Source organism: Megalobrama amblycephala, linkage group LG16 (assembly GCF_018812025.1).
Source record: "Megalobrama amblycephala isolate DHTTF-2021 linkage group LG16, ASM1881202v1, whole genome shotgun sequence".
In the NCBI taxonomy this organism is placed as follows: domain Eukaryota; kingdom Metazoa; phylum Chordata; class Actinopteri; order Cypriniformes; family Xenocyprididae; genus Megalobrama; species Megalobrama amblycephala.
In genome coordinates this window covers 22,796,617-22,824,256 of record NC_063059.1, presented here as the reverse complement: position 1 = coordinate 22,824,256, position 27,640 = coordinate 22,796,617, and the positions used below count along the sequence as shown (strand labels likewise).

The 27,640-nt window shown below is 36.5% G+C and overlaps 1 protein-coding gene across 11 annotated transcripts in view; it reads right to left on the bottom strand.

Annotated features, from left to right (window-relative positions):
- grik4 (glutamate receptor, ionotropic, kainate 4) overlaps positions 1 to 25,269 on the bottom strand; it is a 388,678-nt gene extending 363,409 nt beyond the window's left edge. For 4 of the 11 annotated variants that reach the window (XR_007180254.1, XM_048159813.1, XM_048159814.1 and 1 more), the window contains exons 1-2: positions 25,063 to 25,268; positions 18,735 to 20,715 (exon numbers count right to left, since the gene is read on the bottom strand). The gene's annotated coding sequence lies outside the window, so the exon portion shown is untranslated. Of the gene's footprint in view, positions 1 to 12,041; positions 12,639 to 18,734; positions 20,716 to 23,371; positions 23,571 to 25,062 lie in introns of those variants that run through there. The other 7 variants (XM_048159805.1, XM_048159807.1, XM_048159809.1 and 4 more) reach the window with 4 other exon arrangements.
- Positions 25,270 to 27,640: the final 2,371 nt, after the last annotated feature.

The window sequence follows — 27,640 nt, the reverse complement described above, 5'->3', positions numbered from 1 at the left end:
ACTATAATGAATCGCAGATAGAAGCAAATTGTTGGCTAACTATTTTATCTCTGTCAGTTGCAGTTTATTTGTTTAAATGTACAGTTTTTGTAGCATAACTGGTGGTTTACCAAGCACATTGTGACAAGCCATGACTGGTATCTCAATGGCACTAATTTGATGTCTTTGTCTCGTCTCCTCATGGTCATTACCATCCTTGAGCTGTCTATCCACCAGATCAGTTTAAATGTTTTACTGTTCCTGCAAAGTCCTCAAAGATAATGATCCTGTCACAAGCCAGACATGAACTGGAGCTGGTGTTAATCTAAAACAAAAACATGGGAACTTGGGAAAGATCCAATGAAAAGGGCAGAGCAGAGTTTGGGGGGTAATACAGGGACACTAAATTCTTAAGACTCTACAACTAGGGTTTTTAAATGGGGGTCAACAAAGTCACATTTAGATTTTTACTACATTTAGAAAAAAATATAAATTTAATAATGTATAAATAATGTATATACACACACTACCCACTCAAAAGTTTGAGGTCAGTACTATTTTTTATGTAACTCTTTTATTCCACAAGGACACATTAAATTGATCAAAAGTGACAGTAAAGACATTTATAATATTACAAAAGATTCTAATTTCAAATAAGGGTGTACTCACACTAGGCGCTCTGAACCGTGCCCGAGCGCATTTGACCTTCAAAACCCGGTTCGTTTGACAAGTGTGATCGCTCTGTTCTGTGCCCGGGAGGCGGTTCGTTTAGCCGGCCCTGGCCCGCTTGGAGGAGGTGGGCCAGAGCGCGGTTTGGTTGGGCTCGAGCGTGGTTCGCATAGTGTGAGCGCTAACCGTGCCTGAGCACGGAACAGCTAGTACTATGTGTGCGCTTCTGTCATCATTACGACGGCAAACATCTTTATTACTACTCTGATAGTACACATCAATTCATGTAATTAATTCGAGTGTATTTGGGTTTATAACGGGTCTGATTCTCACCTTATTGATGAATAAGAATTGTAGTTTGCGAGTAAAGCTGCAAATTCCTCCATTAACATCAGCTGCTGTAATAATTCTGATACGTGCAAGTGAAAATCGCTGCACGGCATAAATGATCAATATATTAGGCAGTATCTTAGTGAAAGTGCATTTCTTCCTGTTTTCTTCCATTCAAAAAGTTGCATCATATATGACGTAAGCGTGCTCTGGCTCGGAACGTTAAGTGCAGTGTGAGTCTGGGCCAGCGGGGGAGTGGGGAGGGAGGGCAATCGCGCTCCGTCTTGGTTCAAGGCAACCGTGCCTAGTGTGAGTACACCCTAAATGCTTTATTTTGAATAAAGAACTTTCTATTGGGGTTGACCAATTATCTGCGCCAATATTAAGAATTTTTATGGTTATCGGTATCTGTCATTTTCAAAACTGATTTGCCGATAAAATAATTAAATTTTGAAATGCGCTATTTGGCTCTGATGCATCCTCTGTCCAAACGCACCACTCTGTGGCCAAGAGCAAGCTCCACCCACTGGCCATCTGATTTGTTGGAAGTCGTGAGTCTGGCCAATCAGCACGGAAAGCTGAAGGCACAGAAAGTTTTGCATTCTCACACCGAAAGCACTTGCTAAGTGGAGCTGCTTCAGTGATCACGCATCAGTTGTCTCTCAAATGTAAGGCAGCAGCAGACATTGCTGAAGTTAAATCACAATCCACTACACTGAAGTTGCAAAACACCTCAATACAATCAGGACCTGAATATGGCATGGTATTGCGCATAATTCTACACATTCCCGCAGGTTTTGCGATTATTAAGCGGGGAATTCCCGCAAACATTTATGCACTATAGCATACTGAATCCAAACAGATCATCAGAGCAGATCAGTTATTTTAAAACTTTCTGTAAGACGTAGTTTCACAAGCAGTTTAAGTGATTCAGCTGTACCGATCAAGTCTCCCTCTCTCTCAAAATGTGCAAATGGCTTCACATCCATATTATCCACATTGAGTTTGCTCTGCAAGCAAGCTGTTCACTGCAATACAAGGCTTTAGCACACATTTCAGACAGTAGACGGAATTGGCACTTGTTGCACATCATTTTAACTCATGCCAGTTCAAAAATACAAGCCATTTTAAAGCATAAACTACTCGCGCGCTCTCAAGAGACGGTCTTCAGTCAGTGCGCTCTCAGCCAATGCATGCGCACACAGGACATAGACGCCTCTCAAACTGCTCGCAACAAGCGTCAGATTGAGTTATTTTTTCATGACTTATTATACATAAATGTTCAGATACACACACAGTTATGTTAAAATGCCCGTCTTGGCGAGTATACATGTAAGCACAGTATGTTGTCTTCAGTGAATGTGAACAGCATGTGTAACAATATATTGCTTTAGATCTTAAAGAGACAGCGGCCTTTAAACCTGCTACTCTCTACTATTGCATGTCACAATCAAACAACAAAAGAAAATCTTTAATAAGAATTAATCTATATTTAATTTATACAGGTAAGACTATGTAGAATTATTTTATATTGGATTATTATTAATGTTATTATTAACAGTTCTCAGAATTAAAGATATGTTTTAAACCATTTTTAAGATTTTTTTTTTTTGTCAGAGCCCATGTTATTCTTAATTTTGACATTAATTTTCATTTTTACACCAGACATTTTGGTTCAAAATATCAGTTATAGGTCTGCTTCATCTGTAATCGGCCCTGGAAAACACATATCGGTCGACCCCTGCTTTCTATTATCAAAGAATCATAAAAAAAAAAATTAGCTTTGTCATCACAGCAATAAATTACACTTTAAAATATATTTAAATAGAAAACAGCTATTTTAAACTGTGATAAAATTTCACAATATTTTTTTAATGTACTTTTGATACAGTAGCCTCGAGGAGCAAAAGCTTCTTTCAAAAACTTTAAAAATCATACTGACCCCAAACTTTTGAATGGTAGTGCATATAAATTACATGAGACTTGTAAAAGCTGTGGTAAATCTGGCTACACATCATTACTCTACAAAAATAATGTGATCTGCATACTAAATAATGTGATCTTCATACTAAATATGGAGAAGAGAGCTAGGCTCAAGCTTTCTACTGTAACCTTCTGCTCCTCCTTACTGAATACTGATTCAGTCATCTCTTCCACATGTTGAGTAAATCCCACAGTCACGGCGCAAGGCCGTCCTCCTTGAACTCTAATCTCAGAACATCTCTTATCGACAATGCTGAACGACATGATTAAAAGGAGCCAGGACAATCCAGCCTTCCACTTGGGATCTCCTTTTCTCCATGGCCTCTGTCAATCACCCAGGTAGCTTCCATATGGCTTTGCCTGGGCGGCCAATTAGACAGCTTCAGCAGTCACCTCTGTGGTGTGTTAAGCACCCTGTGGGCATTAGAGATTCTATCTGTAGAGCCTGTGTATGGTAATGAGGAGAGGTAAAGAGAAAGTCTTCTGGAAGCCCAGTCTGTGAGGAACTCACTTGGTGCTGAGGACTTTTTTTTTTAAGCTGTTAAGAGATGCTGGCTGTTCTCGCTCAGACTGACACTCCAAAAAGCAAATGGCCTGGGGCCCCGGCACTTCAGCCCCCATTAGCAATGAAACAAATCACAGTGGTTGCAAAGGCCTACCTGTGAAATGTGCACCATTTGTCTCCAATGAACTTCTCTCTGAGCCTGGAAGCTTATTTGCGGAGGTGGAAACCTTCAAAAGTGTACAGACATCTCCACGTATCGACTGAAGCCCGGCAGAGAGGAAGAGAACCGCCATTGAACTGATGAAGTGAGTGATCATTGGGACTACCTGCTAGACAGCCTGGTATCAAAATATAAATAATTCAAACTACATTGATGTACCAAAAAAAAATGCTAACTCATATATCAATGTAATCTTCAAGGCTTTAAGGGCTCATGGACACATGGGTGGTGAAATTTGAGGGTAGTATGAGGGAATTGATGTCGACAATGCTAATTTTCAGGTCTGACAAACTGAAGGAATCAGTGAAACAGAAAATGGAAAAATGAAAGTCAAGCTCCTGCTCACAGAGCCTCCTCCATCAAGTAGCCATATATAAAAAACAACAGCTAGCAATTTCACACCATAATTGGCAAACATTTGACCAATATTAGAAACAGGGAAATAATCTTTTGTACAGCTGCTTTTTCCTGGCTAACCATGTTGGTGAAATATGACTCGAGGGGGGTGGGTGTCACAACAGGATGATAAGACAACATTTAAATGAAAGCAGTTGAAAAGCAAGGCCCTTGCGAGGAGAAAGGAGAAATTAGATGTTACCAAGATTGATGAAAAAAGTCCTCAGGCATTAAATAAGACCAGCCTCTATAGGTTGTTTTATGTAAAACCTCAGAAGGTCGTTCTAAAAACACATTTCTTTAATTTATCAGCCAATTAGAAGATGTCACATCCTTTAAGTCACAAAAATCCTTTACATTCACCCTGAGTCTTTGGTAAGTGAGCGCAGAAGTGTTTCGTTCAAGCAAAAGCATTAGATCATGTACGATACTTCAGTCACTCACCAGTTATAAATCTCCTGCAGGGAAAGATCCTTAGACCATTTTTTCGCTTTCGACAGATGCATATTTGATTCTTCTGAAATAATAGACTTCGTAAAACTCAACTATGTCTTATAGGATATATGCATGTCATTCGCTCTCACAAGAGTGACGTGAAGTGGTGCTGTCATGGCAACAACTAGGCATGAACTTGATGAGATGCGCTACAAAGGTGGTGCACAAAGTTGATAAAAAAAAGTGACTTGAATATCCTGCAGAAAAAGCAGCTCATGTGACCTTGAATAGCCCTGAAAGGAAACTCAGCTGGAGACACATCTGACAGCTGACACTTCCAGGGCAACATGAAAGAGGCATTTTTGGAGGGTGGGTGACATTCAGAATGTGCTCGACAGCCAAAACACTGAAATCAAATGTCTGTAAATAACATCTTGCTAAATTCAAACTCTCAAGCTCTCTTCATGAGCCAAGGAAATAACGGTGCTATATGAAGTGCAAAAGCCTTGCTACATAATAATAATAATAATAATAATAAAGCTAAATAAACCGCAAAGGATTATATTTTGTGAAAGCCTTAAGGAAAATCACATAGCAGCTGCAATTTTCAGCCATTCACCTGGACTAAACTGATTTGTGCCAGTAATTATTAACTATGAAATACTGACTGCGCTGGGCTGGCCTGCTCTGAAGGAGAGGCCTGGAAAATTCACTTAAACACTACTGACCACAGAATCAATACTAGACAAAGAGGACAGATATGGATATGTCATGCTCTGTGACATTATATTCTGCTCATTGACTGACATATGGATTCTGAAACGGCCTTAGCTGTGGATGGCTCTAAGAGCACAACCAATCCTGTATGGTTTTATCATTTCATGATTTTGAATGCTTGCTTTTGTTATTGTGATTTTTATTGTTAGTCCACCATTATACAAGTGTTAGTAAAAGAAATTCAGGACTGCACCATTTCAAAAATCAATCTGTTTCAACTAAATCAAAATTTAAAAGGAGCGATACATTAACATTTTCTCTGATACCAATAAGTTGATAATATATTCATGTTATTGTCAATTAATAAATTACAAATAACACACAAAACTAAAATCAATTGTTTTAAATGCTACATGTGAATTTAAGCATCATAACATTATAATAAATTTAATACAAAATATATACACTGTCATTCAAAAGTTTGGGATTGGTAAGATTTTTAAATTGTTTAAAAAAAAAAAAAAAAGATTAGAAGATTAAAAGATTTTTTTAAAAGAAGTCTCTTCCTCTCAGCCAAACTGCATTTATTTGATTTAAAAAAAAAACTAATATTGTAAATATTATTACAATTTAAAATAACTTAAAATGTAATTTATTCCTGTGTTCGCAAGACTGCATTTTCAGCATCACTACTCCAGTCTTCAGTGTCATATGTTTCTTTAGAAATCATTCTAATATGCTGATTTGATGCTCAAAAAACGTATACTAATATTATAAATGTTAAAAATAGTTCTGTACAATTTTTTTCAGGAATCTCTGATGAACAGAAAAGAACAGCATTTATTTGAAATAGAATCATTTGTAACATTATAAATGTCTTTGCTGTCACTTTTGATCAATTTAATGCATCCTTGATGACCCGAAACTTTTAAACGGTACTGTATAATGTTACAAAAGTTTTCTATTTCAGATAAATGCTGAGACTTCTTTTAAAAACATCTTAAAAATCTTATGGAGTCTTACTAAAAATCCCACACTTTTTAACAGCAGTGCGTGTGTGTATATATATATATATATATATATATATATATATATATATATATATATATATATATATATATATATATATTTTAGGGCTGGGACAATACAATTGATGCATCGTGATTCGTGGATAATTTCTGATCTTTTTCAAATGCATCGCAAATCGATTCTGAGCTTAGTGTTTAACAGTAGATGGCGTTCTAGGCTATTTTTTAACCGCATACTCAAATGCTCACGAAGAAGAACGTTCATGCATTCGGCTGAGTCTGACAATGTATTTGCACCTCAGAATGCTTTTATGATGTGAGATTAATGTAAACAGCCCACTGCAAACACCCTTGTAATTCACTTCAAACTTTTCGAACTTTATGATTGATTATTTTATAGAAGGTTCAAGTGATGTGTGTAAGGATTTGGAAGGAACCAGATTATGTCTGTTTCTGATTCAGAATCGATTCGAGAGAGAATCGCGATCCATACAGAAAATATCAGAATCGATCCAGTATCATTTCTCGATTCACGCTGCATCAATGTATTGTCCCAGCCCTAATATATATATATATATATATATATATATATATATATATATATATATATATACATACATATATATATTTGATAACCAATTATCCAATAAGATACTGGTCTGGTATATTCAAGAAGCATCAAGAAGCATGTTTGTTAGCATCACAACTGTTCAATCAATTATTGTACAAAAAGGGTTTTCATTAGTTAGGAAAATGGACTGAGTGTTGAGTTTGTGAAGGGCTGGTCTCATGGGTTTTGCACAGATTGGCAAATGTTCTGTAAGTGGCCCTCAACACAGAAAGTGCTGAATGATGCCCTTGTCTCAATTCTTTGGAGACCGCTCTCACGGATACTGACAAATTGTCACACCATGTTGGTTAACCTTCACTACAACAGAGAGTTGTGCTTCTCCATGACCTATCCATCAACTGATCAGGCATCCAATGAGATCATGCATCTTACTCCATTTTCTGTCAGGTGCATATACATATTTGCTACCAGCAGCCAGGCACTCAGGCTCCAAACTTGTGCGGGCCTTTGTATGCCCTTTTAATCGTGTTTGTTCAGTTGCTGTGCACATTCTGTCTATAGGGACAGGCTTTCTATGAAAACAAATGCAAATCAGCAGTACTAGTCCAAGAAGCATTTGCTTCAGCTACCTTTAGCCATAATTACATGCTTCTGATATCACTAAACTACAGCAGACCCACTACCAATGCCAAGACATTAATGTAAATTAGCAACACCAAACAAAATTGCAACAAGTTTGCTAAACCAGGGGCCTCCCACTGTTGAGACAAACATGTAGTCTTGACCCAAACTTATGAAAAACTATTTTTATGTTGTTGTTTTTTTCACATCAGTTGAAGAAAAAAAACACACATACAAGCAATTACGCAATAAGAAGCTTTCTGGAAAGTCATCCAAGCATGCTCATGCCTGCAGCAGACTTTACTTCGCAGACTTTATTACATGCAACATAAATATGCCAGTAAATAATAAATGAGATAAAGTGAATGTCTTTGTTCCCCCGAAATACACCAGAACACTGCACACTAAACATTTCAGATATTTCCAGATATCAAGTATTATTTCCTAGTGTTATATTACCAATATATATTAATACAATTTTGGTTGTTTGATCATGTTGATGACATAGCCATTACAGCTCATATACTTTGGGCTTGGTTTGTAAAGAGGGTCCAAAAGTATCACTATTGCATGCACTTTAACAAAATAATGTAAATAATTATTATGCATCTTAAGTGCATAATTTTTAAAGAATTATCAAAATAATGTTTCAAATAGTTGACAAATAACTTTTCAGCATTTTTTTCTAAGCAATCAAAATTTGTGTTTAACAGCAGAATTTCTGGTGAAAAACTACATTACCCATGATTCTAAAAATAATTTGGCCAATCAGGGAATGGAAACAAGCTAATTGCACTGCACTGCAAATGAAGTAACAGTCAATCTCCTACACTTTTTAACAACTTAAATGTACACACACATATATTCATATATATACAGATTGAAATGATATATATATATATATATATATATATATATATATAAACTATACTGTTTTTATATACATAATCAATATATTTAAATCTATAGTTTTATATTAACCATTGCTTTTATTTTGATTATGTTATTCACAATGCTTAATGGGATTTAATTTCTTTCCCCTCAACCAGCCACTGAGGACACAGTCTTGTACCTTTGTCTTTTTATCCAATTTCTAAATACTTTTTAAGTTTGTACTGCTGCGATTCACCTCATAGTTGTTTTATTGGTTCATGGCTTATAACCATTTAACAAAACTTTTTTCAAAACCCTGGGTGCTTTTCAATCAGAAGGCAGCATTCTAGTAAGGTTTCATATCTCGGCTGCCACATCATCAAGCTCCGTTCAAGGATGTTTTGAAGGATGCATCAAGTGTATCCTTCGCATCCTTCAATCACCCACAATCCTTTGCACACATTTCAACTCACAATAAAGAATTAGCAGAACACTGAAGCCCTGGAAGCATATGTGCACAGTCGAACGCACAGTCATGCAAAGTATACTTCAGTTGACTTGTACGCGTACACAGGTGTTCGACGCATGCGCAGTTTTGAGCAATCTCTCTCCACGGGTTATAACCCATGTAAATATATTTGTATTCTTTCATGATAGAGTTGTACAAATGACGGTACTTTCTTCCCTCTTCGCACAATCTATCGTCTATATAGGCCTCCATTGTCGCTGTAGCTTGCACACAGGTTTTCTTTGACTACCTTATGAATCAACCCCCCCAGGGCATGGTTGCCACCTTGTGGATAAACAAATTACTGCAAAAAAAATAATTAAATGCACATATGCGACCTGAGCATACAAAGAATGCGCGGTGACAAAAATCTGGCTGTGCGCGTACAGTACGCATGTACACTTCTGATAATGAAATTCGTGTCCCGCGCACTGTATGATGACCCTCGCCTACGTGTAAAAAGTGGAGTATACTTTGGGCTTGAGCTTGTCCAATGTCACTACAAAGGCATTATGCTTTCTTTTGTTTTGCTGTAAATGAATAACATAACGCTAAACTGTGTATAATGTAAACCAATGGGAGACCACAGATGGTTGTGATTACCTCTACTGCATTAATAAAAAGGCAGTTAATATAAAGATTTTAAATATACAGTATTTTTCATAATTATAATGTTAATAGTATTTCCGTGTCATGACCGCGGGGGAGGAAACATTTATGACGTAGCCATGTGCATTTTGGCCTACTAGAACTAGGCCTTCTCATTCTAGCGTTTAATGCTGAGGGGGAATTTACCTACAAGCCTCCAAAGAACGGGACTTGGAAGGACACAGAAGGCCTCACTGCAGCCTTCCGTTTGATAAGCACCCTATGGGAAAAATACTACCAAAAAAAAAAACGTCTTCCAAACGAACAAGGATTTGCCATTAACAGAGCCTGTCACTCACCAGCCAAACAACGATTGCATCGAACAGTAATACATTGCAACATGAAGACACATGACCCGGAGCAGGCCGACAATGAATGTATTTTCAGAGATTAATTACCTGTTAATAAATCTATCATGTTAATCCGTCCCGTGATCGTTTATTAAATATGTTGTCTAATTAATGCTTTCAGCTACCAATGATAGCGGAGTACATTCACTTTTGACCATGTTTAACTTCAATCCGCAGAATTCCACATATTAATGTGTGATAGTGATTGGAGTAGAGTTTGGTTCATGAATAAAAAAGTGAATCGTTTTCGTTCACATGCACTGAGTCGTACTGATCTAATGTGATGCCGCACACATTTACCACATTCTAAGACTGACTATGGCATGAGCCAATAGCATTGGCCCGCGGGCTATGAATGAACATTTCATTGGTTGCACCTACCGAACAAACACACCCCCTTCACTGTTTCTTTTGAGTCTGTTTAAGAATCGAAGCGGGACTGAACGAGGCACCATACGAGGATCTGCCGATCGAGTGCCAATCGTAACCTCTCGAGAAAATATAATTTATTCAGTTCTGTTCAAACTAAGGTGAGAAAGAAGGCAGAAGAAATATGAATGCTTAAAAATGACCACCATACAGAATTAAAATGACGTAAGAAGCTCTTAATATATTTACACAGTTATTATTGTTATTTCTATAGCTTTTTATTAACAGCTTGATAATTGTTATACTAAGCAGTGGATACCACCAGAGATGATAATGAAATGACACATATGCCTTGTTGTTGGTATTTGTATAGAAAAAGATGCTTAAACTTTTTTCTAGGGTCTCTTGTTAGATTTGTAGACTCGCAAATTCTAACAAACCATTTAAACACTGTTTGTTAAGGAATCGGTTGAGTGAATGACTCCATGATTAGTTCAAAACACAAAAGACAATCATTTGTCGCCACCTAATGGCATAACAATGTAACCCCCAGAAAGGCCACCCGAGCTTATGAGTGAAAGCATCTTTTAGGGTCACGAATTCAAAAGATTCCAGCCACTGAAATGAATCAAAATTCCCATCAATAGCATGCAGTTCAAGTTAAAGTTGTTGTCGCTTTATTGCATTTAGTGAAGTAGACAATAGTTAGCTATAAAAGAAGCACTGTGTTGACATACATGTAGAATACTCACCCATTATGCCACTATATTATCATTAAGCAGTCATGAATATTAGTGCTTTAAACAACAATTTAATAACTTTTGCGTTCTCTGTTTTGTAGGATCACACACACTGAGAGCAAATAATGACTGTGAAACAGACTTTTTTACAGAACAGACTCGCATGCTATTATCCACCAGGGGGTGCAAAGATGACACCCATACCACCCTCATCTTCAGCCAAAAGCCCTCAGCACAACCTGACGAAGCTCTCAAAAACATTAGGTTATCTCAGTACTATCAAGAAAGATTTCAAGTCAGAAAATCAGTGTCATAAGAGCTGAACCAGATGCTGCAAAGTTTAGAGCACACATGTTGCACAACCGGTAACACCTAGCTTCATGCATTGTAATGTGTGACTTGTGCACACACACATATATCACCATATAAAACAATCAGAAAACCACCTTAACCGTAACTGAGGTTAATGTCACTTTAATAGATTAAGATTCAATATTTGACTTTGAATGTCCTTTTAGGAACCACTATAGAGCACAACAATTAAGTTTCTTGCGTCACATGCGTATTCTTTATATTGTCTTTCATTCTCCTGGATGGCAATTTTTTTCATAAATCTGAATGCATGTGCAACAGTACAGCATAATTTGTTATAGTAACTCACCGGTGCTCAATGTGATTAAACAAGCACCACTCACTTATATAATAAATTATTTCAAAGAATGATCTAATTGTCATGCAAATCATGCAGTGTTCATTGACTATCAATTGTTGCGCTGACTAATACAGGACATTGAGGAGGAAATGTGCTAATTTACTTTAAAATTCATTTGAGACATAAGGCTCCTAAATGATTCAAATTGCACAATGATATTCAAGTTTAGCGGATTTATAGCCGTTTTGGCATGCTGCTGCTTCAGTAGGCTATCTACGATTCTGCCGTGTGTCCACAGAATTAAAATGATGTAGGCTAAACCCAAACAAAGCATTAAAGTCTCACGATCTACAGCAATTTCCCATGCAATCCAATCCATCACATGTTGAATAAACTAAATGCAGAATAGACCGTAACTGCATGAAGCAATGATGCGAATCGTCTTACCTGTTTTAAAGCTCGTCGTTTTTATGCCTCCACGATTTGTGTAGGCTATAATAAAATCAGTGGTGTTTATTCTTCTGATAGTGTTTTATTTGGCTTAATGGGAGCTTCAATCATCAGCTGTTGTTTTATAAGCACTGCGCGCGTGCCCTATCAATTCCCGCCGTTCCTAGAGCCCGGTGCAACGCTATTGAACACGATTAAAGAAAAAATAAAACATTAGCGAGCGGTACGCCGTCAAAAACTACTTTCGAAGGCCACTTCATCTTAATTTTTTCTCCGTATATATCCGTATGATACCAGAGATGCGGGGCAAACGCACGCTGTCAAGAAAAGAAGGGGAAAATCCGCATCCCAGTGAGAAATAAATGAAACTGATATCCTCTCTCATGTCAAATTCAGTCAAACATCGGTTGGCGGTGTTCTTTTGCTCTGTTTCCTTCACTTTCCTTCTTCCTCTTTCCAGAGATAAGTACATTTACATAAAGGTTTTAAACGCGTGTGATAAGAGCCCGATAGCTCTCTTCTCTCTTCTGCTTCAGGACCTGCACTGATACAGCTCGCACTCCTTCACGCTGCTCTCTTCTCACGATCTCCTACTCTGCTCAAAGGCAGCATCTCTGGCTTTGTAGGATTTCTTTACCAATGATCGAAATGCAAGTTAGAATGTCAAAATTACGGATGGGAATCGAAAAGAATTTAATGATTCTGTTTCAGATTCCAATTTTCTAAATGATTCATGTTACAAACACCTTGGTGATTCCATTAAAGGTTCTTTTAGTACTTTGGCGGAATTTGCAAGAATTTTTTGGGAGTATACCAGGACAATTCTTACGTTCACTGACCTCAGAATTATAAATTATACTTCAACAGAACAGAATTTTAAAAAACAAACTTCTTTCAAAACATGTTTACAGACTTTGGAGACTTTTTAGACGCGACATAATCCAATAGGCCTAATTTGACCAATGACCAAACAAACATAAACGGTCAGTCAAATTTAATTCATTCATTCATTTAGGCTATATAAAATAGCCTGTTTACAACAATCAATGACCAAACAAACATAAATGGCCAGTTAAATTTAATTCATTCATTCATTCAGGCTATATAAAATAGCCTGTTTACAACAATATGCTACTCAACAAAAAATAATGTGTATTTGCTCGCTGTCATATAGGCTGACTCGCGAACCCCTAGTCTACACAACAGCAAAAAAAAGAGAGAGAGAGAGCGGAGGGAGGGGGGGGGGCATTTCGAGCAGGACATGACTAAATTAACGAGACTTGCGGTTCATTACGTAAATTCAGTGACCGCTCATATTGATTGATTCAAACAGCTTTTGATTCAATAAAAGGATCTGACTCATAAGAGTCACTTGTTCGGTAAATGAACTTTACTGCGGGCGGTAGATTCTTCTGAGTCACTAAAAATAACCTATTCAAAAGATTGGGGGAAATGGACAACGCTGGTAGTGATGTAGCTTTTTGATTCACTTAGAAGAACCGGCTCATAAGAGTCATTCGTTCGCGAAATACCGCGCTGTTTTTGATTTAGTAAAAAGAACCGACTCACAGGAGTCGTTCGTTCGAGGATCGAATTACACTGGCTGCGCTGCCGCTGAATGTTTCGCTGTGAAATGTTTTGTAACGGCGTTGCGGCGTCGCTGAATAATGCAGGAAAAACTGTACAGTGTTCCACCAGCACGTTCGACAACGGAACCGAACCGAATCATTCGGTTCGTGTATTTTTTAAAACGAATTCACTTCTGTAAGAACAGGCGATCGGTACCCAGCAACAAAGCAGCCTCCTCACAAGATAGCCTACTCTCTTTCTTGCTACATCATGTTGTAGGCTATATGTGCCAAGGATCCCCCGTACTATTTCTCATCAGGTGTACAAAACTTGTCCCGATCATTTGAATTAGACATAAGTGCTCTCTGTTTGGTGCCAATGAGTAATTCATGAATCACATCTTCCCATACTCCACATGGACTTCTGACATATTCTGCAAATTTTACTCAGCCTGAGCAAAATCATCACGGATGAATAACAATTTGCCAAAATGAAACACATCGTGTCAGTAGAAATTCATATTTCAGGAAACAGGTTGTCAGCATCAGGAAACACACAAACAGCAGATGAGGGGCGCAGTAGATGAGAGCTGTTTAATTTACTAGACTGCCCAAACAGAAAATTCACACATTAACATGAGATCAAAGACACTCTTTCTTGTCACATCAGCAGCTCTTGGTACAATTACCTCTTGAAATTGTTAAATAGTGTGCACTAGAGTCAAATAAATAATCTTACTTTCACATGCGCTGCAGAAATTATTCATCATTGTCCATAACAACAAACAACAAAATCTACAGACCCTGCAAGTTTTTGCAGACAATAATTAATGAGGCCTCTCATTCATCCCACCACCCTTAATGATGTATTTAAAATTTAATGCATTTTCTAAACCTTGAGTCAGTGAGCAGTGCAGGTGTTCAATAGCTTGTGTGTCAGCATCCCTTTAGAACTGCCTATGAATCAGCAAGGCTGTAGCTCTGCTAAGTGAGGGCAAATCTCCATGGACTGAGAGCTAGATTTAGGCTAAACAGACGCATGATTGTACTTAGGAGATACGCATCTGTGATTCTGTGCAAAGAGAGACACAACACATTTTATGACATGGCTTTAAAGAAGACCAAGTTCTTACAGAGCCCTTTACTATCTTAGCCACCAGATCTAATCCGCGCTTTCTTGACATTTGGTCCCAGAGTCAATTTACGCTGCTGGATAATAAGAATACATGTCAAGCTATGTGACCTTTTCCCTCAAACACACACCAATCACGCAACCTGTCATTCCAATCGAGGTGCACACTTTGAACTCCCAGAGAAGGGGCGAGGAAAGGGGCAGCGGGAGACTGCTAAACTGATGACTTGCAATCTCCACAGATTTCTGGGTTCACGTCAAATAAAAGTGCCCACGATAAAGACAAACATTAAGATTACGATATATATAGTATATCTTTCAAGGTGAATATATATATATATATATATATATATAAAACGAGACTGTGATTACATGAAGAAACAGAAAAAACTGAGACAGACTAAATCCAGAAGAACTGTGGTAATGTCTCCAAGACACTTAAAGAAACCTTTCTGCCTGAAAAATGATGTGCAAGTGTAGCTAGGAAAAAAGCTGTTTTAAATGCAAAGGATGGTCAAACCAAATATTGATTTGATTTGGTTAACAGAAGTTAACTGATATATAAAATCAATTTATGACATTATTTTTTGAAAGCATTCTCACTTTACAGCATTTTTACACAAGTGCCTAAAACTCTTCACAGTACTGTAGCTTTGCAGGTAGGATTCTTCAAGCATCGAGACATTGCTGCAGTTTCTCTGGATTCAGTCTGTTTTTTTTTTGTTTTTTTTTCTGTTTCTTCATGTAATCACAGATGGACTTGATGATGGTGAGATCAGATCTCTGTGTGGAACATACCGGCTGTTGTCAGACTCCTTGTGCATACAAAAACCTCACTGGATTATTACAATTAATGACAAAAAGAATGTTTGGAAATGTAAACTGACATTTCCTACTGACACACTACAGCAAAAGACATAAATAACTGGCTTAAAAAATTTTTTGGGGGGTGAAAATACAAACGTGCCTAAGACTTTTGCACAGTACTACATATTATATATATATTACAGTCAAACCAAAATTTATTCAGACACCTTGAACATTTCATTCATTATTACAGTTTATTCACTATAGTTTAAAAAAATGGTAATAAAATATGTCGAAAAATATTATCTTAATTATGTCAGATAACACTTAAAGGGTTATTTCACCCAAAAATGAAAATTCTGTCATTTATTACTCACCCTCATGTCGTTCTACACCCGTAAGACCTTCGTTCATCTTCAGAACACAAATTAAGATATTTTTGATGAAATCCGATTGCTCAGTGATGGGCTGTATAGCCAGCAATGGTACTGCACCTCTCAAGATCCATAAAGGCACTAAAAACATATGTGAAACAGTTCATGTGAGTTCAGTGGTTCTATCTTAATATTATAAAGCGATTAGAATACATTTCTAATGCACCAAAAAACCTAAATAACGCATTTTCAAAAATATCTATATGGGATGATTTTGAGCTTTATGAATCTTTTGTTTCAAATTGGTGATTCGGATCTCCTATCAAACGGCTAAACTGCTGAAATCACTTGACTTTGGGCACTACGATTCACTGATCCGATTCATAAAGCTCTGAAGCAGTGTTTTGAACTCGTGCTTTGAATACCATATAGATATTGTTGAAAAGTCGTTATTTTGGTTTTTTGGCGCACAAAAAGTATTCTTGTCACTTTATAATATTAAGATAGAACCACTGAACTCACATGAACTGTTTCAAATATGTTTTTATGGATCTTGAGAGGTGCAGTAACATTGCTGTCAATGGAGGCCTCACTGAGCCATCGGATTTCATCAACAATATCTTACTTTGTGTTCCGAAGATGAACGAAGGTCTTACGGGTGTAGAACGACATGAGAGTAATTAATAACATTATTTTAATTTTTGGGTGAACTTACCCTTTAAGCAAAACATGGTCAGGTCAAAGTGTCTGAATAATTTTTGGTTCCATATTTTTATCAATTTTACTGGTAGTCCACTGTATGAAGAATTTTTGGGTATAATATGTCACAGTTCACTTTATTTTGCTATTCTCATTTACATAAATGAACTATAGAACTATAGTGTCCTACACCCACTAGTAAAAATATATCAAAAATATCAAAAATGTCTGAATACTTTTTGGTTTGACTGTGTGTGTATGTGTGTATATATATATATATATATATATAAAATAGATCTGGCTTTTGTCATAAAAAGGTCAAATTTGACCTTGACACATAGTCATGAGGGTCTTCCGGGGTCATTTGAGACAGTTTTATTAAAATATTTTGTCTCTAATAAATACTAATAATAAAAATAATATTACAAATACCTAATAGTTTTCTTTTCACGGTTTGAATTGTCACTTTATTTAACAATAAATCGAAATAATAAACGCTCAAGATAACAGAGAGAAACAACCATTAACCAAAGACGAGAACGAACATCTGAGGGCTATAATTACACTGGTAATTTGGGCAATGAAAGAAACAGGAACAGAACACAGTGGGGGGGAAAAGGTGATGCAAGCTAAAGGGAGTTTTTAACCAACAGAAAGTTTTTTTGCTTTCTGGTTGTTCATTTACACGAAGACAGCATTTTGGGGGGCTAAAACTTTTGAAACAGGTTTCAAAGTGCACGTTTTTGACAACTATACCATTATCGTCTCCGTGTAAACTACAAAAATGCAAATGTGTGAAAATGGTGACATCATGTGCATGTGTATTATGTGTTCAGTCTATAGGTGCATAGTTTTTCTTTACAAAGTGACATCGCCAACTACTGGCCTGGCATGTGTAATACAGCATTGTCCCCTGTACACAAAAAACACAATGGAAAAACTTTTCCATTTTTAGTACATTGTTGTCGTGTAAATGATTTCAAATAGTCCAAGAAAACAGAACATAAACCTAACATGAAATGCATTTTTAATATATTTTTGAATAAATAAATCTGGACAAATAAAATTCATGTCAAGTCACTGACCAATCAGCAGAATTTGAACAAGATTCAAAATGTTCAACATATACCCCCACCCTCATGTTTGTTTATTACATTTTTTTGCATTTAATAATGATTTCAGCTACCAATAAAATATTTTATTTTTATTTAAAGACTCGGTGTACTTGCTATTAGGGATGGGCATTTTTCCAAAATATTGTATTCGAATATTTGGGATCGTATTCGAATATTCGTTTATTTAAATTACCTTAAACAAGAAGGACTTTATTTTTTTTAATTCATCAAGAGTTTGTAACCATTTCTGAACAAGCTTACGATTAGGCAATATACACAACAAGCTTACGTTATATCTTAAGCTTTTTCTTTTAGTTTAAAGCATTAAACAATTTGGGAAAACATATATATATATATATATATATATATATATATATATATATATAACATATATATATATATATAACATATATATATATATATATATATAACATATATATATATATATATATACATATATATATATATATATATATAACATATATATAACATATATATATATATATATATATATATATATATATATATATATATATATATATATATATATATATATATACATATATATATATATATATATATATATATATATATATAAAGAACAAAAGAATTTAGGCTCAAGCAGCGTGAACGGGAAAAACGCTTATAAAGCAGACAGTGCCAGTTATCGTACAAAACGTACATAATACAATTGAGACAGTAGCCTATGGTTATCGTTTTCATATTGTTTCACATGTTCATGTTGAGAAAAACAATAATATTATCCACATGCTTGGGCGAGAAAACGAGCCGCACTGACAGACGTTGCAAAAACAAGATAACGATAATACATAACGGTATGCTAAGCTAAGTTTCTAACAGTAGCACTTTGTGTTTTCTGTTCGTAAATATATCTCCCTCGACGAAATTTAAAGGAAGCATATGTCTCAAAATCATTTTGCTATCAGATAAGTTATCTTCTCAGCTCATTCAGGATACAGCTGCGCTTAGCCTACCTGTCGTGAATGTAAATGATGGACAGCTGTCTTTCCTCATTTCATGTGCTTTCTCAAAATGGTGGTGATATTATGATAACTCAGTTTCATTAATTCATTTGATCAAAAGTAATTCCATTGTGTACGATCATTTTCATCCAAGTAATTCCAAACTTCGCGAGGCAGACGACAATATTATGTGAAGATCAAATAAAATGAACTTGTTAAACATGCTCCACAGCGCCACCCGGTGCATTTAGTTATAATTGCGAGTTTTAGTGCTTAGGCTTTATCATTCACTGCATTTACGGCCAGCAAAACAACATAGTAAAATTCGAATAGTATTTTTATTTTTCGAATATTAATTACAGAACGAATATTCGAATATTTGACTATTTGTGCACACCCCTACTTGCTATATGTAGGTATGCACTGTCAATGACCTTCTTCCAGTGGGACGCTTCATGAGACTTCCTTATATGTGAATTGAGAAACAATTAAAATCTGTAAAGAGAAGAGTACTAGCAAGTGTGATGAAATGTACAAATGCACACATCCACTTTATCTGTCATAAAGACATACTCACCTTGTCAGTAAAAGAACAGAGAGAACAGACATTTCATCTCTAAAGACATAATGAAACTTTTAACCTTAAATCAATTGTAACTGCATGATCCAAGCCAATGATTTAACATTCACATTACGCATATCCATGTGAGCCAAGTTTGAAAGTTATCATCCAATACTTTTGTTTTAATGGAGTCTGCCTGTGAGGCAGCAGATTTGTTCTGTATTAAATTGAAATGAAATGTGAAATGTCATATTTTCCATGTTTGTTTGTTGTACCAAAAATGATATGAAATTTCAACTTTATAGACTATACTTGTCATGCAAAATATGACTATTTGAGGCATCGTTTTGATTCCCCTGGCACTTAACCCAAAGCAACAGAATGTGACTGTTAAATATAACGGTTAAGACTGCGTTTCCATTACAGGCTACACAATTTTATGCTGAAAGAAATTAAGACAACCCATGTGGTGGTAAACAGATGTAGTGTGCGTCTGTTCCTGGGATGATAAATACGATTTCCTGTGTTATCATCTATGGAGCACAGATATTTCTTGTTTTATCAAACACACTGACTTGTTACATTGAGTAGTTGGGGATCACTGTGAAATTTCATCCATCAACAATGGCAAAAGACAATCTGTTGACGGCCCTTTCTCGTCATTGCACCTAGATTTATTAACTCGGCTACGAGAGACCAAGGAGATGATTTGCCTGTAGAAAGGTTGTTACATTGAAGCAGTTCAATCTCATGCCAAAACCAAGAGCATTTGCACTTCATTATCACAGAATAATTTCAAATAGAAATTGCAAACCAGAGCGCAACAGGTGATGCATTATTACAGACAGGATGGTGTTTGGAATGGCGCAGGCCATCAATCAAGGGCTCCATTTGAAGAAATGATGCATTGAGGCAAAATGCAGTGCACATTAGGCTGCAGAGCGTTAGCCGTAAATGATCCCCGCATTTCGAACAATATTCTGCCGTCAGTAGACAAGATGCAGTGTGCAGCACACACAAATATGGCTGAGATGAGAAATGAATTGGACAAAACAGAGGTGACACTTCTGGTACTGTACAAAGGATCTCAGGAGTTGGAAATCAGTCATGGTCGTCCTTGTCGGAGCAACCGTTTTGAGACTGCATTATGATGTTTGCGCTCATAAAAGCCTTTGCCAGAGCTGCTTCTGCGGCCCATCTAACAAGAATGAGTTGTTTATCTACGTACCCTGTCCATAGAACACTGCTCCTATTGATTGAGGGAACTGATCTTGGCTGGGGAGCTGGGTCCTCGGTGTACCTTGTGGAACATCATATTCTTGTTGATGTTGATACCAAAGCCTGGTGAAGCATATGTTCAGAGCAGAATTTGTCGAGGGTGGGCAAGTCATACAGTGAGTGTTACTACAACTGCAAACAATCCCACATGTGCTAAAAGAAAAACAGAAACACTTGTAAGGATGGTTGATTATACAGTGATTGGATAATACCAATATTATGTTAACTTTGAAATTAACTATACTAAGTTCAGCCTGAGCAAAACAAATGAGGGCCATTCCACCGAATGGGTGACATTTGCTTGTTCTTCAAAATTAAACTTTATTTATTTTTATTTTTTTCAACACTTAATCTAATACTACACATATTTAACTATTCAAAATGTTTATTGGTCAATCTCAGGTTTCAAAGCAGAAGATGGATGCATGTTTTCCAGACATGGGAAGTCCAGGGGTCAGAGAGTAAAAGTCCTGCCATATTTTTATTCCACCCACTGAAGCATTAATGAGATAAATAAGTGTTTAATTGAGTGATGATTGAGCATTATTGAAGACACCTGATGATAACAAGCAGAATCACCAAAGGAGAAAATCACTATTTTTAAGTTACCATCATCAAGGTCAGGGTTTGTTTTAGTTGAGCTCTTGACCCTTGACTTTTTAATATTAGATTTTGTTTGGACAGTTTTAGCTGCATTAAAACCAACCAGACAAGCAAAGTTAAAAGATGATCAGGTGGTTATGTTTTCATATAATCATTATTTGATCTGAATCACTGAATTCATTTAGAGCCCAATCTTAGTTAGATTTACATTATTGATTACAGCAGCACTGTGATTCTACAGCAGAAGATCCAACTTTATCAATACAAAATTTTGTTCTTAGAGATGTTGCCCTTATCACAAAAAAAAAGATTTATTTTAGGCACACACAGACATCAAGAATCAGCGTATGAATCTCAACAACGGTGACAAGCAACATATTCTGATAAACAGATCAACTCTGAACATTAGAAAACAAGCTACTAAAAGTCACAGAAAAACAGCAAAATTTAAATAGTGAGAATAAAAAAAATTACTAAGACAATTCAGCTCATAATTTATTCATGTAGCAATGCATGATGGGAGGGATGGATGAATTTTGATTGGTGGCACCCAGAATGCATTGCAACATGCTTTATTACTCTCACCACTGTTGAGATTCACAGAATGATTCTTGATGTCTGTGTGTTTAAATAAAACTTTTTTTAAATCAGAACTTTAAAAAAATATATTTTTGTATTGATAAATTTGATCTTCTGTTATCATCAGGTGTCTTCAATAATGGTCAATTGTCACTCAATTAAACACTTATTTATCTCATTAATGCTTCAGTGGGTGGAATAAAAATATGGCAGGACTTTTACTCTCTGACCCCCGGACTTCCCACCTCTGATGTTTTCTCAGTCCTGTAACCAAAACTCATGTGCCATTTAAAAAAACCGTGTTTAAAAATCCTTTGTGCCTCACGGATGATGCATTTTTGTAGGCAAAACCCGGAAGCGAGTTATCATTTTAGGACTTCCGGTTCCAACGCTGTAAAGTCTATCGGTGCATTCCAAACGGGATATATCGCCCTCCGAAGGGCACTTCGGAGTGAAAATAATCATGGTCGCCATATTGAAAGGTCGTTCCAAACCGAAGTGCTCAAAACTGGCCACTTCAAAGGGCCCTTTGGAATGAAGGATTTCGAAGGGAACAACTGATGGACACTTCTGGCCCCCATGATCCTTTGCACAGGGAAGTTTGACGTCACAGAATGGGTACAGGAGGCTAGGAGTTCGATTTTAACTATAAAGGTATGTATAATATTTTTATGTACTACTGTAATATTTATACGAGTTAGATTTGGTACATTATTATGGTCAAAACGACATTGTACTTCAACAAAAAAACTTTACAGCTCCCTTTATCAGTCCATTCAAATGTTTAAAATACATATACAATATAGCCTACATGCGATAAACCTAAAATAAATAAATAAATAAACTAACGTTAAATAAAGGGCGCAGCTTGCACAATCTACTCCTCCTTGATTGTCTCGTTAAGATGACGCAGAAGTGCGTTCCAAAAAAAGAGTTTTTTTGACCCCCTACACCAGTGGTTCTCAAACTTTTTTCCCAGTGGGCCGCACAATGATCCAAGTGCAAGTCTCACGGTCCGCATATAATTTACATATGACGTCACCAATGCAAACTAATCAGATTTAATGTTATGGTATTAGCAGATAATACTATTATTATACCAAGATGTTGCACACAATAAATAACAAATAAAAACTAACTTACTGACATTAGCTTTACAATAATAATCAGTAATGCTCAATGAACACACAAACTGTATATACAATCACTTTAAGTTGCTATTTAATTCTGTATGACTTTATGACTCTCTTCAACATCATCGCAATAGTCACCAAACAATCACATAAATGCCTTAATAAGCAAATGTTACTCAGCTCTTTTTACAAACAACACTGAGCGCACTGTATGTAGGCTAATTACAATTACGATATCAAGCATTCTGTCATGTCGCAATCCCTCGCGCAGCATCGGATCCACGAGCGCGCGCTGAGTTGGGCTCATTCCAGCCGCGGGTGCGCTGATGCGGTTATTTTACTGATTTAAAATACATCAAACAAACACATCGAATTCACAGTTCAGTCTTTTGAAATTGTAGGTTTTGCTTGTCAAGTACTTTACTACAGAGCAAACAGGAAGGCTGCCCATCTCGCTCATTAGGCCTAACAGCAAACTGATTCTTCCTTCTTACCTTTACTGCTGATGCTGCGACTCTTCTTGTTTGCATGTGTTCCTTCATTTTATCTTCCACATTTAGTTTTTCTCCTTTAATAACAAATTTGACCATTTTGAGGCTTAAATTTACAAAATTAATGGCTACTGTTTGAATTCTTCCTAAGCGCGCACTTGTGTTTCGTTAACTGAGTGATTGCGTCATTACATTGCCTGATGTCTGAAAATAATAAAAGCTCACCAAAATTATTTTATATGACAAATAAAGCATTATAGCTCATTTATATATTTTTAATAATTCACTTTAATTTAAATTTTAAAACAAAAATAAACTGTATGCTAATTTTTATTATTATTATTATTATTATTATTGTGGTCGGCATATCACGGGCCGCATTTACATTTGTGCCGGGCCGCAGGTTGAGAACCACTGCTCCACACCCATTCAAACGCTTACTGCGCGTGAAGTGTCGCGCATGACTCGTTGTCATGGCAACTGAATCACGGAGGAAAACTTTAAATATCTCGCCTTCGCTTTAATTTCGGACCATCTCCAAAAAGACATAAAAAACTAAACAAATGATTTTGACATGCGTTTATCAAAGTAGGAAATCCAGATTTTTAATCCCTTACACACAATTGCTGTTGAAATACGAAATGGAGGCGGGTCCGGATTGAATTCCCTCCGGGTCCGGACTTTGAGAAGTGCTGCCCTACACCCTTCATCCCTTCGAAGCTCTCACTCCGGAGGGTAAACCCTTTGAAGGGATTAGGGCATAGGGATGAGCCCTTCCGAATGGAACGCAGGGAAAGTGTTTTTTGAATGGGTTTTTGCTAAATCGCCTGAAATAAGGTCTGTGGTTAACAAAGCCTCTAAATACTTTCACGTTTTGATCTATGACATAAAACACACCAGTTATAACCCACTTGTGATTTTTTTTAACTTTTACTGTGTCTTAAAATCGGCGGTTGCTAACAAATTGCTAAAAAGGACTAACTTTACTTCTTTTGGTAGGGATTTTAGACGTCATCGTTAAAAACGGGACATTTGGACAGCATTTCTCATGAAAAAGTGGATAAGTATTAATGCAGATAATAATCAGCGAACATGTTTTTAAATAAAGTTGTTTTCTAAATAAAGTTTGAGGAAGCTTGGTGGTGACGTTGATCCGCGACCATGGTTTGCTGTAGTCCGTTTATAGCCTACTGTTAGCCTTTTATATCTGACGACTTTATTTAGGCTTCAAAATCTATAAATGTTGTGTTAACTTGTAAAGATTATCCTGATAGACAAAATGTGTAAGTGTCATAACCCCTTGTTAAACACAGAGCTTATTTTCTGCGATTTTCCAAAAGTCTATGGGGAAAATGCATAGGCTTTCAACCGAGGGAACCCGTTCGCCGCTAACTTCCGGGTTGGCCTACAAAAACGAAACTGTTTATTTTAAAGAAATGGTTGGTTATTTGTTCAAATAATTGATATTTGAGACAAAAAAAGTCACTTTATAATATTAAGGCAAGGTGTATTTTAATAAAAAAACGCAAAACAATTTTAATTTAAAAGAAGACAGAAGCTCAAGTTTATATATTTTTTTTAAATAATTTAATTTATGTAATAATTGTGTAAATATATAAATACATACATAAAGTAAATTATACTGTTTGCAGGTGCGATATGAAATTTAGACAAAAATGCAGTTTATTACTCACATTCATGTATGACGTTTACATCCGTGAATCCATGATAAAAGTACCTATCTTAAAAGGTAGTCCATCTGATTCGTTCGCGTTATTCCAAGTTTTCTGAAGATATTTGACTGCTTTGTGTGGAAAACCAGACTAAATATTAACGTTAAATTCGTGTCCTTCTTCATTTGAATATGGCGCTCACGCGAGAACCGTTAAGCGCAATGATCAACACCGTATAAGGAGAAGAATTGGGAGAAGACGCTGCACACAAACTCATTGGTTCTCGCTTGTATCATCAACTTGATAGATTTGAAAGCGTGAAAATGAACGTAGGAGTGCGCGCAATGTACTGTATAACATCTGGAAGAACAGATTTCAGGATATTGGCCTGATGTCCTGACTAGTTTAGGCAGTTAGTTAATATTATTTTTCACTGACAAGGCATTTTGCACCAAAAGAAACATGCACATTTGGCTAGAGACCATTTGCTGTGAGCAGTCTTCTGTGCTTAGTATTGTCAGCCTTTGTGATTTGGCAATAAGCCTTTTAGCTGCCAATTAGATTGTAGAGCTCTCAGCTTAACACAGTTTACAATATCTAAATCCATTCTGCATATTTTCCTTGCAACCAGTAAAGAAATTGTCAACAAAAAAGTGTGTATATTTCATGTGGGGCAAACCAGAACTGGTTCAGTGGCTCCTGAAGTAATATGCAACCTGAGCAGGCTTGGAAAATATTCATTAGTTATGAATCAGCCAATCTCCTGGGCCTGAATGCACTGCTGTGCTGTTGTGTTTGTGTCAGCCAGAAGTATAGATTCCTCTCCTCTCTCAGACAGACAGCTGCGTAACGGCTCTGGCATTCTCCCAATATCCAACCACAGAAAGCCTAGTGTTCTGAAGCCATAAATCTAAGACCCATGTTAATTTAACAAAACTGCCATTCACTTTCTGAAGACGTATGACAGGCTTTAGAGCTATTATGCAATCAGATGACACTAGATTTTAAAATAATAGTTTAGCCACAATTTTTAATTTTATCATCAGTGTGCCCAGCTTAGTATATATAGAACAGGAATTCAATAAAAATGTAATACATTTTGTAAGGCTGGAAGCTTACGCTGCTATAATCGGAACAAAAAGCAGTTGAATGTGCATAATTCAAGTATCTGACTCCAATATAATTAAATTGACTCCATTAAAGTTTTTGTTATTTTTTAACCCCTTATTCTTTAAAGGTAAAAAAGTCTTTCTTACACCTCATTGGAAAACATAGGATTTAACCTGAACGTTTGGATAATGAAAGTTACAATCACTATAGCTTTCAACATTATCAGTGATAAAGGGAAGATTCTCAAAAAGCAGGCAAAGTTATTTATTAAGTTAAGTGTTCAAATATGCAGACAGTGGTCCCCAATGCAAAGTCCTGCACGGGTACCCGCGGATACCCGACCCGTTGCAGGACTCTGCCCCAATGAACGTTTAAAGGGGTCCTTTTATGCTTTTTCAACTTTAGTTAGTGTGTAATGTTGCTCTTTGAGCATAAAAAAGATCTGCAAGGTTACAAAGCTCAAAGTCCACTCCAAAAGGAGATATTTTATTTAACAGAATCCACTTTTCAAGAACTACAACGAACAACTCGTTTGGACTACAATTTGATTTTTCCGCATTTGTGAAGTCACAATGTTACTCATTTAAATAATCCCCGCCCACAGAATATGCAAAAAAAAAATTGTTTCCAAAACTCATTTGTTTGACCTTCCTAACAAACTTTAAACACTGTTCCTGAACATTAAAACCCCAAGGTTTATCTTGTGTGCTGCACATTTTACAGAGAACAGCTTCCAGAATTTAAGAGAGAGTACAATGCATGCAGGCTATGCACAAAAGTTTCTCCTGAAATGAAGCAATTCCCACTTTGTCGGGACAAACTGTTGTTTGTGGATCACAACTTGTAAGTATATTATTATTTGTAGTTGCGTTTTTTATGAACAGTTCCAATTATACGTTTTATGTTGTTGCTACGATGTAAACAAAAGGCAAAGCTAGCCTGCTAGCCAACATTAGTGTTGATTTAGGCTGCGTCCAAAATCGCGTACTGTTGAGTAGTTACATTTGAATTTGAATTTACTTCACGACCGTTGAAAAAGTACGTTCTATATAGTATGAATGTGTGCAGTATGATTAAATTCGGATGTACTACATCCGCTATGTTGTTACTGTTACATGACCAACCAGCGTCAGTTACGTCCCTTCAACTCCATTCACAAATCCTCTCCCGTGGCCATAGGATAGGAAAGTGTCCATCGTATGCGCACTTCAAAATCTCGCCGGTAGTAGTAAGTCATCCGGGTACTTTTTGCCAACTGTTTTTCAAATACTATGAATTCGGACATACTACTCTGTTTGCCTACTGTTTTTTGCGTACTATATAGTAGAGTAGTATTCGAATTCGGATGCAGCGTTAGTGTTTACTGTAGCTTTTGTAGGCTGTTCGCCGCCCCTTAAAATTAACCATGGTTTTGTGATCGTTTACTGTTTGTATTACCATAGTTTTCTTACAAATATATAACCTTGTATCTAAAATTTAGTTAATAAAG